General features: G+C 52.0%; 1 protein-coding gene across 2 annotated transcripts in view; it reads right to left on the bottom strand.

The window, feature by feature from the left end:
- The window catches only part of ELFN2 (extracellular leucine rich repeat and fibronectin type III domain containing 2), a 73,721-nt gene that overhangs the window by 41,776 nt on the left and 19,270 nt on the right, over positions 1-12,675 (bottom strand). For both annotated transcript variants that reach the window (XM_075937482.1, XM_075937489.1), the window contains exon 2: positions 8,205-8,388. The gene's annotated coding sequence lies outside the window, so the exon portion shown is untranslated. The remainder of the gene's footprint in view (positions 1-8,204; positions 8,389-12,675) is intronic.

The following is a 12,675-nucleotide window of genomic DNA, read 5'->3' as shown; positions in this document are numbered from 1 at the left end:
ACATGGATTTCCCTGCACAACTTCCGTCCCAAACCTGCCTTGGTGTCTTTTTACCTGCTGGGGTCTATGGCCCCTGGTAAGCTCCAGCCTGACCCTGGCTCCCTCACTGGAGGGTTTCTGGGCTGGGGAGGGAAGGTTTGACTAGATAGCCCAGGGCTCAGTGAAGAGAAACTGACCTGAATGCTGAGGGCTGTCTGAACCTGGGAGGAGATGAAACCCAGAGAGGATGAAAAGGAGTAAATCAGAGAGGGAGATGAACAATGCAGAGCTGTTAGCTACATTGATTGCCTTTCAGCTCTGAATCAGCCAAGAGACATAAAATAGGTTGGGAAACTCTGGGAACTCAAATAAGAAGCCCCATTATCTAAGTATCCCTCTCTCAATGCTGGCACTGCTCACTGGCTTTCCATGACTCATAATAACTTCAAAGAGCCCAGGGATTCAGCTCAAGCTAACACACACATGCCAAAGCACACATGTCTAAGATACTCCCCAAGGTGCAAGCTACCAGAACACCTGGGTTTGCATGTCTGATTACCACCTCTCCTGCAGGAATCCAACCACATACCCATGCAAGCATATGGCCACATGCACCATGTATATGACACACAACAAACACAGCACACACATGACAACACATATATTCACAAACAACATACCCATTAACACCACTGCAGCTCCACACAGCCTGCTCAAACTTTCACAGACTTTCCCAGCCATAATATACATGAACATGATATCCACCCCCAGTCAGAGCACACTGCTCTATCAAGGATCCCCAAGTAAACACCCAGAACACCTGATCCCCACAGTTCTTTTTCCTAGGGATGATTTTTGAGATGTGTTTGCGTGTATAACCAGTAGAATTGCTGTCAATCATCCACTGTAAACCATAATGATGTGTGTTCATGTACACAAGGGTCCTCTGCTCACAACACCCCCATGTTCCTGGCTATAGCCCCACATATGCCTTTCTATCCTCCTTGGCCTCACAATAGCCAGTCCCAGTCAGGGTCTTCTCCCAACTACCTCTCTGGGTCTTCTGTGGCTCAGTCCTCTGGCCAAGTCACGTAACAGTTCACTCTCCTTTCAGGATAGCTGGAGAGGTCCAACTTGAAAGGTACAATGTCGGCGCTTATAGTTCTGATTCTCTCAGGTTCAAATGAAACCCTCTGCTGCCTGGCCCTGGCACAGATTCCCTTGAACCACTTCCTCCCCTGCATGGTTCCCCAACCGCCTCCCATCACCTGAGACTCCAGCAATTTACCTCAAAATCTGCCTGTTCTTTGTAGGCCCTGTCTCAAGTCACCCCCATAAGCACCTATCGGGTTCTTATAGGTGTCTCCAGGCCTTAATTCAGGGCTTCCCCTCACCCTAACAGGAGCCTATCCTGATCTCTATGGCTATGTCTACACTATGGAGTTTTTTTCCGGGACACCAGCGGTATCCCGGAAAAACTCTGCTGTGTCCAGGGACCACATCTGCTCTTCCAAAAATTTTTTTGGAAGAGCAGATGTGCTCTTTCAGAAGCCCTGTATTCCTCATTTTATGAGGAATAAGGGCTCATCCAAAAGAGGAGGTTTTTCTGACATTTGGCCCCCTGTAGACAGGCCAAATGTCGGAAAAGCCTCTTCTGAAAAGATTCGGAAAAAGGTACGCAAATTGCGGTTTGCAATTTACAGACCTTTTTCCGAAAAAACCCAGCATTGTAGTCATAGCCACAGGGTGCCTTAGCTTGACTTCCTGAGGGCAACTCTCTTTTTTCCTTTCCTGCACTGTTCCCAGCTCCCCTTACTTCATCTCCACAGCTAGAGTCAAATCTATCTAATTAAGCCCCATTACCCCCTGTTGGGGTTACTAATTAGTCCATAACTTACCAGGGAGGCTGATGGCTGAACCCAGCTTGCCTCACAGGGCCGGACAGCCTAGGACAGTCACCCTATCTATTATCTGGGAGCTGTCTGGAAGCACAGAAGCAGCTGTTCACACATACTGAGACAAATCTGTGGACACCTAGCCAGAGCCACTTACTTCACAGTTGTCACTATGCTACATATCATGGCAACGCGGGATTCCACGGCACCATGACAGACAGGACTTGGGCCTGCTCCAAAATCCCCGGCCCTTGCCACAAGAGCTAACAGAGAATCTCCACTAGCCATTACGGCCTGACACATGGTTGGACAATTCTGATTCCATCCAGCAAAGGGCAGCTGGAACACACGTCCGGGCACTTCATTGCAAGACCAAACACGGGGAGGGCGGGTCTTTCTCCTCTGCGTGTCACTGACTAGTTTACTCAGCTTGTTGACTATTTCCAGCCATTTCCTTTGAGTCAACTGGCAGGCAGGCAGAGGACATAAGGGCAGGGTCTGCCAGCAATGCCTCTGACCTCCATATTCTGAGCACAGGACAAAGAGCTGAACAGAAGAAGCAGGATTAGAACCATCTGCCTGGGATCACAGTAGATCTCCATAAACTCTCCGAGCTGGCGAGATGCCTGGGAGAGGAGCGGCCAAATGTGCAGAGTCAGAGTCGCATCTCGCTCACTACTGGTTGCATTCTTGGGACGATATGGCACATTCTTGATCTCATGGTGTGTCAATACAAAAGCTGTTGGGTAAAACCACTGGACCTCCCTTTCCTAAGTATCTGCCTCGCAACTGTAATCTTTGTGTAATGTGGGGAGAAACTGGTAACTGACTGCCAGGGCCGGCTCGAGCCCTTTTGGCGCCTGGGCCCGGGCGCACGGTGCAGCCCCCAGGTGCACGATGCATGTGCGGGCCAACCATGGCCGCTGGCGTGCAGCCTGGGGCCCGCCCCCAGGGCACATGGCACATGCGCTGCCCAGCCCGGCCAGCGCTGCTGGCACGCGTGCCGGGCCGTGCAGGGCTTCACGGCCATGGGGGGAAGGGTGCTGCTGGCCAGCGCCGCAGAGCCGGCGCTGCGGGAGCCGGGCGCGCGGTGCCTGATGGCAGCTGTAAGGGATGCCACGCGCCCCTTACAGCTGCCATCAGGCGCCCCCCATCAGTTGGTGCCCTGGGCAGCTGCCCGGCTCGCCCATGCCTCCGTCCAGCCCTGCTGACCGCCACACTGGAGCTCTCACCATGGTGGTTCCTTGCCTCCCCTGCCTGAGGTAACATGGCTCTCTCTTTCTCCCTTTTCTCTTGTTCTTTCTCTCTCTCTCAGTCCTTCCCTCTCTTTGCTTTCACTGCTGCCTGTTCACTAGGTATCTGCCTCTTCCTTTCACTCCCCTGTCCTTTCTGCCATGTAGTTCTCCAGCTCTTTCTGTTTCACTCCCCCTGCCCCTTCCCCCACTGTGTATCTTTCTGTCTCACTCCTTTTTCCAGTAGCTAGGCCTTTCTCTCCCCCTTTCCCTATGTTCCTTTCCCTTGTGCTCCTGTCCCTCTCTCTAGTCCCATCATGTTGTTCTCCCTGGGTGGGCACTTTCTCTGCTCTGGATGTGTGGCTCTGTCCCCTGGTGTATCGCAGTCCCCTGCGATATGCCCTTAGCAATGGGTGTGGGAGAGGGTTGGCGCAGCTCCACTTGTGCCCTCTACCAGGTTTCCCGGTGCACATGCTGCACAGCCCCTCAGCTAGCTCCAGTTAAGACCCCTGCCCACTGCCAGTGAATTTTCACTCTATTTCCAAAGTGCAAGGCCATAAACACCCTTTCTCTCTGCAAACAAACAGAAGCTTAAGAGACTTGCTGCTTGAGTCCTGGCACATAACAGTTCTTCCATCAGGCCTTCTCCTCTACACCACTGCTGCAGCGCCCTACTCAGGAAGGTACCACCCGATTCAGTTTCCTGTGGAGAGCAGCTGTGTCTCCTGTTCATCACCCCACCATACACAACATTCATATTTTTCCCTTTGCAGCCTCATGTAAGCCAATTATGACTATCCCCATTTCCCAGATAGGGAAACTGAGGCACACAGAGGGTTTTTTTTTTCCCCTCAGATAACGGGCTTTCCGGAGCAGAGAGCAGAACTCAGGAGCATTGTGCTGTCTCCTGATTTCACAGAGAGAATTCATCCCAGGCCTCTACTACCACACCCAAGTGGTGGGCACACAGTGGAACACCATCCCCAACCTTCTGGCCTTGAGGCATAAAGGGAAATTGATGCTGTCCCCCTAAAGTCAACACCTGCATTGCTTTCCCTGCTAAGTAGTAGTTGCCAAGAGGATTCCCCTCAGCTCAACTGAAGGAGACATCCTTTCGCACCACCTGTCAGCAGGATTTAGGGTCTCCCATTGGGGTAGCACACACTCTCTCACTAACCAGTCCTTCGGAGAAAGCCCAAGGCGAGGTATGTCCATGATCCGGCAAGAGATGGTCTCTCCTGAAAATCTGACATGGTTTAAGCCAACATGCCCCTACAATCCCCGCTTAAAGTCTTTGGACATGTGCTCTCTGAACATGAGCTCGGTGGCTCAGCTGGGGGCACTGCATTCTGCTGTAGGGCATATCTCGATCTCCCCACTTTTAGGGCACAGCTAAAGCATATGCTGCCAGGCTCGTGTTTGGGCAGCCCGCTGACGCTATTCCCAAGCTCCCAGAGCCAGTGTGGTTTGGCCCTTCTACCTCCCAACTTCCCACTTGCCTTCTATATACCCAAAGCAACCTGCTGGCTTAACACAGATGCTTGACATTTAACTTTTCACGGCACATGTTCTGCTCAACGTCCAACCCAGCTAAGCAGAGCTCACACAAAGACAGGGGAAACTGTCTCCCGCCCCGTTCAACACTGACCCCAATACCCCAGCTTGGTGCTAGAGGACACAGAGCTACCAAAGGTGATGTCCACAGCCCAGCAGGAGGCAGATGATCTGAGGGCCCAGGTAATACTGCTCTGGGCAGTACCACAGTAGCAGTCCGCATGACTCTGAATGAGGCACTCTTCTTGCTGACTCACTACCAAAGCGGTGCCCCAGGAGGCTGTGCCATTTGACCGGCACTGAATGCCTTCTGATTTTCCACCTCGCAGGGAGCGTGCTTCCTGCGACCAAAAGAAATTATATCCATAGCAGAGAGCTCTCTGCTCACTCCTACGTCCCACCCCGATGGCCCGTTCATGCCCCAGACAGAGAAGAACAACAGATCGACACTACAGTCATCACCCTCCAGAAGAGTGTGAACCAGAAGGATATGGGGAGAAGATCGCCTGGGAATATTGTCAGTCAGTGGGAAAAATCACAGACATCCCACGCATTCATGAAAGCCCCTCCCACTCCATATAAGCCAAGGGAGTTTGAAGCAGGGAAGATAAAAGCTGATGGGGATGGCACCAAACGAAGAGAAAAGCCAGAGGTGTGCATGACACATGGAAGGAGAACACAGCCACCTTCTTACTCATCAAATACACACTGCAAGCTGAGCACTGTGTAGGTAGAGAGGGGCTGGGCTGGGGAACCATACACATTCTCACATACACAGAGCAGAAATACAGTGAACCATAAATAAAGACGCATCCACCAGCAGCTGGAAGACTAAAAGAGTTCAAGACATGGACAGCCCCTTATGCAGCACAGTACCCCTGACACCAAGATGGGGAGGTTACCCCTGACAGCACAATGTCCCTTGGTGCCACTTGGGAACAGCCGCTCCTGAGGCAAACCACTCCCTGGTGCCACATGGGGACAGTCCCGCCTACAGTATGCCACCGGGGATGACCGCCCCCCAGCAGCACACTTTCCCTAGAGCCGGGATTCTCAAACTTCGCTGCACCGCAACCCCCTTCTGATAACAAAAATTACTGCACAACCCCACGAGGAGGACTGAGGCCTGAGCCCCACTTCTCTCCGGGTGGGAGCCATGGCCTACAATCTTAGCCCCACCAGCCAGGGCTGAAACCCTTGGGCTTTGAAATTGGGCCCTCAGCAACTGTAAGCCAGTCTTGGAAACCCCTTAAAATGTTTCACAGTTAGAGACCCGCTGCCCTAGTACTTTCCACAACATGGCTCAGACATCAGCACAAAGCCCCTTCGCCTCCTGGTGAGGAGAGAACATGCAGTGCCCCAGCCAGGGCTGGATTCCAGCATAGGCACCACATATCCATGGCGAGGGCCTCAGCTCCCGGAGTCATGAGAATGCATCGGCTTGCGCTAAAAATAAAAAATTCTAGTCCTCATGGATAGCAGGCAAGAACCGCGAAAACACCACCCAAGTGTAAACTGGTGCAGAGTCTGCTGAGAGCCTAAAACAATAGCTTGATAAGTGTGAACTGCCCCCTGCATCTCAGTGGGGAATTATCAACAAGCCCCTTGGCCCACCACCAAGCCACTGCAGCAGTGAACTCAGCCTCTGAAGGACATGTTTGTGGCAGGCCCAGCCCCCACTCAAACAAATACTCCAATTTGGGGGAAATACTGGGTGGCCTCCTGCTGTCAGACCTTCCCTTCTGGGAGAAGGGGACCTAAAGTGGGACCCTACTCCCACTGCCTCACCTCTCTGGAGGAAGTCCCCGCCGCCACCGCTCCAAGTACAGGTGGAAACCAGGAGGCAGCCCCAATGTCACTATGAGCCAAGGGTCACTGACTGCAGTAATCCAGCCATGACCATAGCACCTTGATACAGCACCTCTCGCACTAGCACATCCCCATGGTCTGTGGGGACACTACCTACAGCCACAGGGCATCTCGTAGCACAGCAGGGACAGTTCCTTCAACCACAGGGACAATCCCTACAGCCACAGGACTCCCCTAACACCACAGGGAAGGTCCCTACAGCCACAGGTTGTCCCTAGTATCATGGGGACAGTCCCTTGAGCCACAGGGCACCTGGCTTAGCACCACAGGTTCAGCGCTTCCTACCACCACAATAGGAACAGCATTTCCAGCACCACAACACTCCTCACTCCTATTCTGAAGACTGTGGGTCAATCCATACAGTTCCCCCTCATTCTGCAACAGACTACTGGGAGTCGGAAGCCACAAACGACAGCAACTTAGCAGCACCCGCTTCCCACCTCTGTGCCACGCTAGGGACGACAGCTCCGTCAGCATGGTCAACCCACTGCCAAGCTGGAAATAGTGCCACTGGTCTCTCTAGGCCCAAGGAGTTGGAGGCATGGTACGGGATATGCAAAGGGTGGATCTCCCAGCAACACAGCAGCTCCTGGCATCTGCCCTGGGAGACGGAGCCCACCCAGCTACTGAGGGCAGGACTCATAGCTGCACATGGGGCACAGGCCAGGCAGGGTCTGATGATGAAGATCAGCCCCTGCACCAGCAGTGTCCCTCCTCATGCTGTGCTGGGGCACTGGAGCATGCCCAGATTATGAAGCACAGCACAACATCCCTTATCGCTAGATAGTAACCGACAGCACTGTCAGCAGGGCATCGCCTGCAAGAGTTACGCTGGGCTGCTCAGAAGGGGTACCCAGAGATGGGATGTGTCCAAACTAAGTTCAAAAGAGAGGGAGGGCCTGGGAGCCAGGACTCCTGGGTGTTAGCGCCAGCCCTGAGAGGGAACAGAAGTCTAGTCGGTTAGAGAGGTGGGGCTGGGTGCCAGGACTCCTGGGTTCAATTCCCAGCTCCAGGAGGCCTCCCAAGACCAAACTGCTGCTCTGAGAGAGGGAGCTTACAGATGTGATGGAGGATGGTGCCTCTGACAGCAAGAAAGCCCTAATGCCATGCTGATGTCCAGAGTGCAAGAGACGGTCTGAGTTCAGATGGACAGTGAACTCCAGAAAACTCTCTCTCCCACCATCCAGGGCCATGCTGGGACCGCGCTCCTCCTGCAGTACAGCACCCCGTAGTATACTGCTGTGAGAGGCGACGCCTGTAGCCAAGTGCGCCCCTAACATCACGCGAGGGTGCACAGTGAGAGGAGGCACCACACACTGCCCCCTACCTCTCTGCTGAGCAATGTAAAAATCTCTGTCCCTTCTCTTAAGAAATAGGGGGTGGGGGGAGTTGGGGGGCAACAGATGAAGTGAGAGAGGCATGTGGGGGGAGGAGAGGGGAGAGTCAGAAAGCTCTGGATTACGGGCAGCAACCTGCACGGCTTCCTCCTACAGATTTGCAAAAGGCCCCTCCCCTGCCATGCCTGCAGCACTGTGATGGGGAGGTGGGACAACCCCTTACCACAGGTATCTGTTTAAGCATTGATTCAATCAACAGTGTTGCAGAAGCTCAGGCCTCCCACCCCTACCTCTGGGGACCGAGTGACAAAGACACACACACAATTAGGTTTCCTTACCTTGGGATGCTTTGCTTTGAATGCTGGGGTGCATGGAAAAGGCAGGTAAATCCGCTCCCCTTCCGTCCACACAGAGCGATATAAAGGACTCTTTCGGTCACACAGGGGAGCAGGCGTTGGCTCGTTGCTCCGGCTCTTTGATGGACCAAACCTGCCACAATTTCATTGCGAAAGTGTTCGCCTTCTGCAAGGAACAGGGAGGGGAGAAAGACAGCCTAAGACTTGGAGGGGATATTCATTTCTTTCTTAGGTTTCCAATGGCAACCAAATATACCACAGATGACTATCCAGAGTGTGTGTGTGTGTGTGTGTGTGTGTGCGCGCGCGCGCGCACGCCTCAGACAGGAGAGAGAAGTAAGAAGCACAGCTGCGGAGCCCACAGGCAGTGCAGGGTGTAACCTAGCAGGGGCATGTCAGCGATCATGGGAAGAGACAAGCGGACACAAACAGAGGGGCAGACAGACGGTCTGAGGGAAAGAGCCTTGAAGCATGGGGGGGAGCGTGGCCTCTATCCTAAGGCGTGCGCAGTCCCACCAGCAGGAGACGTGAGCCAGCACCTGGCAGGGTGGGAACAGAAAGGGTCCACTGTCTGACTGATCCCTGCAGGGGCAAAATATAACTATACCCCCATACACACAGGCACACTCACAATGTCACACACACCAACTTACTGTGCATATCCACACCACCCTGCACGCGTCATACACACAGTCTCACACAGCAACTTTCTGATGCACACTCATTAGCCCCATACATATACTACCCCCTGCTGTCTCAACAATTTCTCAATACACAAATACATCAGCCAGACAGATAAAAAACCCAGTCTCACACCCTCCATTTACACACAGACCACCCATGCACACAAACACAGACAGCCTTGCACACACCCTGAACACCAATCCACTCATATTCCACCCCAGACATAAGCAGCCCCCCCACAGTTTCACACACCAACGCATTCATATACACACATACAAATCCAAATCACGACCCACAGAATGAGGCTCATCAGTCCTCTCACGCATACACAACATGCCTGCCCACCCCACCACAAAACATACATACACATATATGTACACACAGCCAACCATGTTCTTTCAGATACTTATCACACAAATACTTGTGCAACCTACACACAACATATATACACTGTCTGACAAAGACAAATGCATGCCAAACACAAACACATCACACATTCACCGTTACACAATACACACCAACCATTTGAACACACACCCCACCACACAAACACATTAAACAAACACATACCAAACAACCTCCACACACAAACATGGATACGTGTATAAACACTGTCATTCAGAAACGTCTATCACATAATATACTACACATACAAACCTTACATAACACACAAACTTAGAACAAACAAAAATAAACACCCAAAACTACTGCACAAACATATACCACCACACAAGTACAAATATACATCTCACAAGCACCAATATACATTAACACACTTCTGCACATATATTTTTCATCAAATAGCACTACACAAACAAGCCACCACACATACACCAGAAACAAACAGACTACACCCACAACACCAACACATCCCCCTACATGCAAACAAGTAACATTCTCCAAATAGGTGTAACAAGGAACTTAGTCCGAAAATCAGTGTATTGCTCTGTATACCTGCATGTGTGCACTCACTCTCTCTCACTCACACACACAATTGCACCTAGTTAGTTTTGTCTCTGCTCCTCTAGCTTTTATCCTTGTATTCTGGATCTGCCCATTTCTCCAGCCTCCCAGCACTGTCATCTCTCTGTCCACCAATGTACATTACAGCTCAGTGACTGAACAGCTCAAAAAGCATCCTACATACATTCCTACTCCTCCCTCCTGCCTTCTTTCTTCCTCTTTTCCATTGGCATCGGATAGGTATAATTTGTATGCATAGAAGAGTGCGAGGTCCCACCAGCCCGGAGTACTGTGAAACTGGCTAATAGCGGCATCAAGGGATGTGACTGCAAAGTCTAAAGGCAGTGAAGTAATGCGTGAACCCTAATGGAAGGTGGGGGGCTGGAGGGGAGAACGACAGTTTCTTCTAGGTCGCAATAGGGACAGAGAGACAAAGGAATGGGTGGCAGAGAGATGCAAGCAGGCTGGGTGCGAGGGACACCAAGAACATGTTCTGTAAGGCTTGCTAACCCGCGTGGGAAGTCACTGCGCGAGGTTCAGAGTTCATGACTGTGGCAAAGCAGGGGCTCTGTGAAAGGTCACATGTGAGTGCGTCTGTGCATCACTAGAGAGAATGCCCGTCGGTGCGTGTGTGGATGCGCCTGGATGATGTATGGGGGTGTCAGGCTGGGTGTGAATGTGAACATGGATGGACTGGCTCGGGGGAGGAAGGTGAAGCAACACATACAGCGTAGGGGTTTGGGTGTTGGGTAGGTGGCTGGCTGCATGAGTTTGTGTCTGTTTGGATCATGTGGGTGTGAATGGGTGGGGGAGGCGAGTGTTCCGGTACCTGTACAGTATTGTGTCTGTATGAGCAGAAATGCAACATGCAGCATGTGTAGCTGTGAGCACACAGCCCCGCACAGCACAGCCCTCGTGTCAGCAGGGGATGAGGTCAGTGTTACTGGCCCAGTTTGGAATCTCGCCCTGTGTGCACATGCGGTTTTGTGGCAGGAGGCACAGGCACAGCAAGCAAACCATGAAGCCTTTGAACAGGCAAAGTTCTCACTAAAGGCAAGGAGCCAACTCTTCAATTCTCAGCAGTCAGTGAGGGAGAGGCTAGAGGTGCAGTGTCGTGTCCCCCCCACACACATCCCACCCTGCAGCAGTTCTAGGGGGGCTTGTGCTGACTCAAGCACAGGAATGGTCCCAGGAGCTCATACTACAGCACACACTGCACCTTTGGAAAAGTGAAGTGCAGCCTACATCTGATCCAGTCTGCTGGTGCAAGGAGGAGCAGCTCCTGCCCTCCCCAACTCCAGCTCGGTAGAGTAGAGGAGGAACCCCTGGACTGGGAGACTAGAGAACAGGACTTTGCAGGGCTGGACACAAGCCAGCCCTAGCTTGAACAACTCCCTAACAAGGCAGACTTCGCAGTGACATCAGTGAGTGATTTCCCTGAGCGAGGGCTTAGGAAAAATGGAAGGCCCTCAAGATACAGCTCTGTGTGTGTGTGTTTATTTGTCTGCTCTGATAAGCACAAACAGAAAATGACACACACATACAAGCATCAACACAGTTACTGAGACACGCAAACACTATTTCACAAAACTGCCAAGCCAACACAAACACCCCCCGTACCATACTCCCACACCACCTCATACTCCTAAACACACACAAGACTCCTTATCTCACACACTGCCCCCTTCCCCCTCCAACACAGACACAAATTCTGATCCGGCTCATGCTGCCCCACAAAAGGGGACAGAGGGCTAGGGGAGCCCCACATTCACCCCGAGTTGTACCAAAACAAATTCCCTCTCTGCTTGTAATGCCAGCTCTCTCCAGGAACCCTCTCCTTGCCCTTTGGCCTGTGGGGGAGCCGCAGTGCTGAGGATTTGGCTTGTGGTAGGTACCCTTCCCTCCTCGCTTGCACCTGCATGCCTTCCCCTCTTCACGTTCTCCGTTAACATCTCTTTTGCATTACAGGTGATAAATAATGCAAGCTTCAAGGGGAGAGGAGAGACAGCACATCGGAGCAGAGGCTGACACGCTTGTGATACCAGACAAAGCCGACACATGCAACCCACACTAGTGGCTGCTGCTGGCCCCCATTATAGCCCCGTACAGTGCTGACAGCTATTCCAGTGAAAGCTCTGTAGGCAGGGCACTTTCACAGGGCTCTGTAGTCCGTGTTTCTTGCAGTAGCCGGGGGAAGTCCTCTCTCATACAGGCAGCAAGGTAGATCTTCAGCTGAGCTAAGCAAGGATAGGAGTTGCCGGTGGAGCTGTGAGCTGTCACCCTAACCTGTCCTCCTTGCCATCTGCTGTTGGGCTTTATGACACGGCAAAATCACGTTAGCTTGTCAAACAAAGAATGAGAGAGCGAAGGCGCATGTGTGTCTAAGTGCTGTGTTTGCAGGGCTGCAAGTGAGTATGCTGCTTTATGTGTATGCACGTGTGTGTGGTGCATGACACACACACTCATGCACATGCATCAACAATGTTATGCATGAGTGCACATGTATTTCTGTAGGACCACTGTGAATAACGTGTGTGTGGCGTATGCATCTGTGAATGTTTTCTGTTTGCATGGAGCCTCTGCACGACCATAACATGTGAATATGTTCTATATGCATAGCATCTGTGTGAGTGTGGTAATGTGTGTGTAATTTGTGTGTATGTGCAGAGGTGTGTTGTGTGTGCATGTAAATATGTTCTGTATTCATAGCATCTGTATGAGCATGGGGAAGTCGATGTATGTTTTGAGGGGTTGCTGTGTGCATGTGGTTAAGTTCCGTTTGCATAGCACCTGTAGGAATTAGGTG

The sequence above is a fragment of the Pelodiscus sinensis genome, chromosome 1 (assembly GCF_049634645.1).
Source record: "Pelodiscus sinensis isolate JC-2024 chromosome 1, ASM4963464v1, whole genome shotgun sequence".
NCBI classification, from domain to species: domain Eukaryota; kingdom Metazoa; phylum Chordata; order Testudines; family Trionychidae; genus Pelodiscus; species Pelodiscus sinensis.
This window is presented reverse-complemented; position numbering and strand designations above follow the sequence as displayed.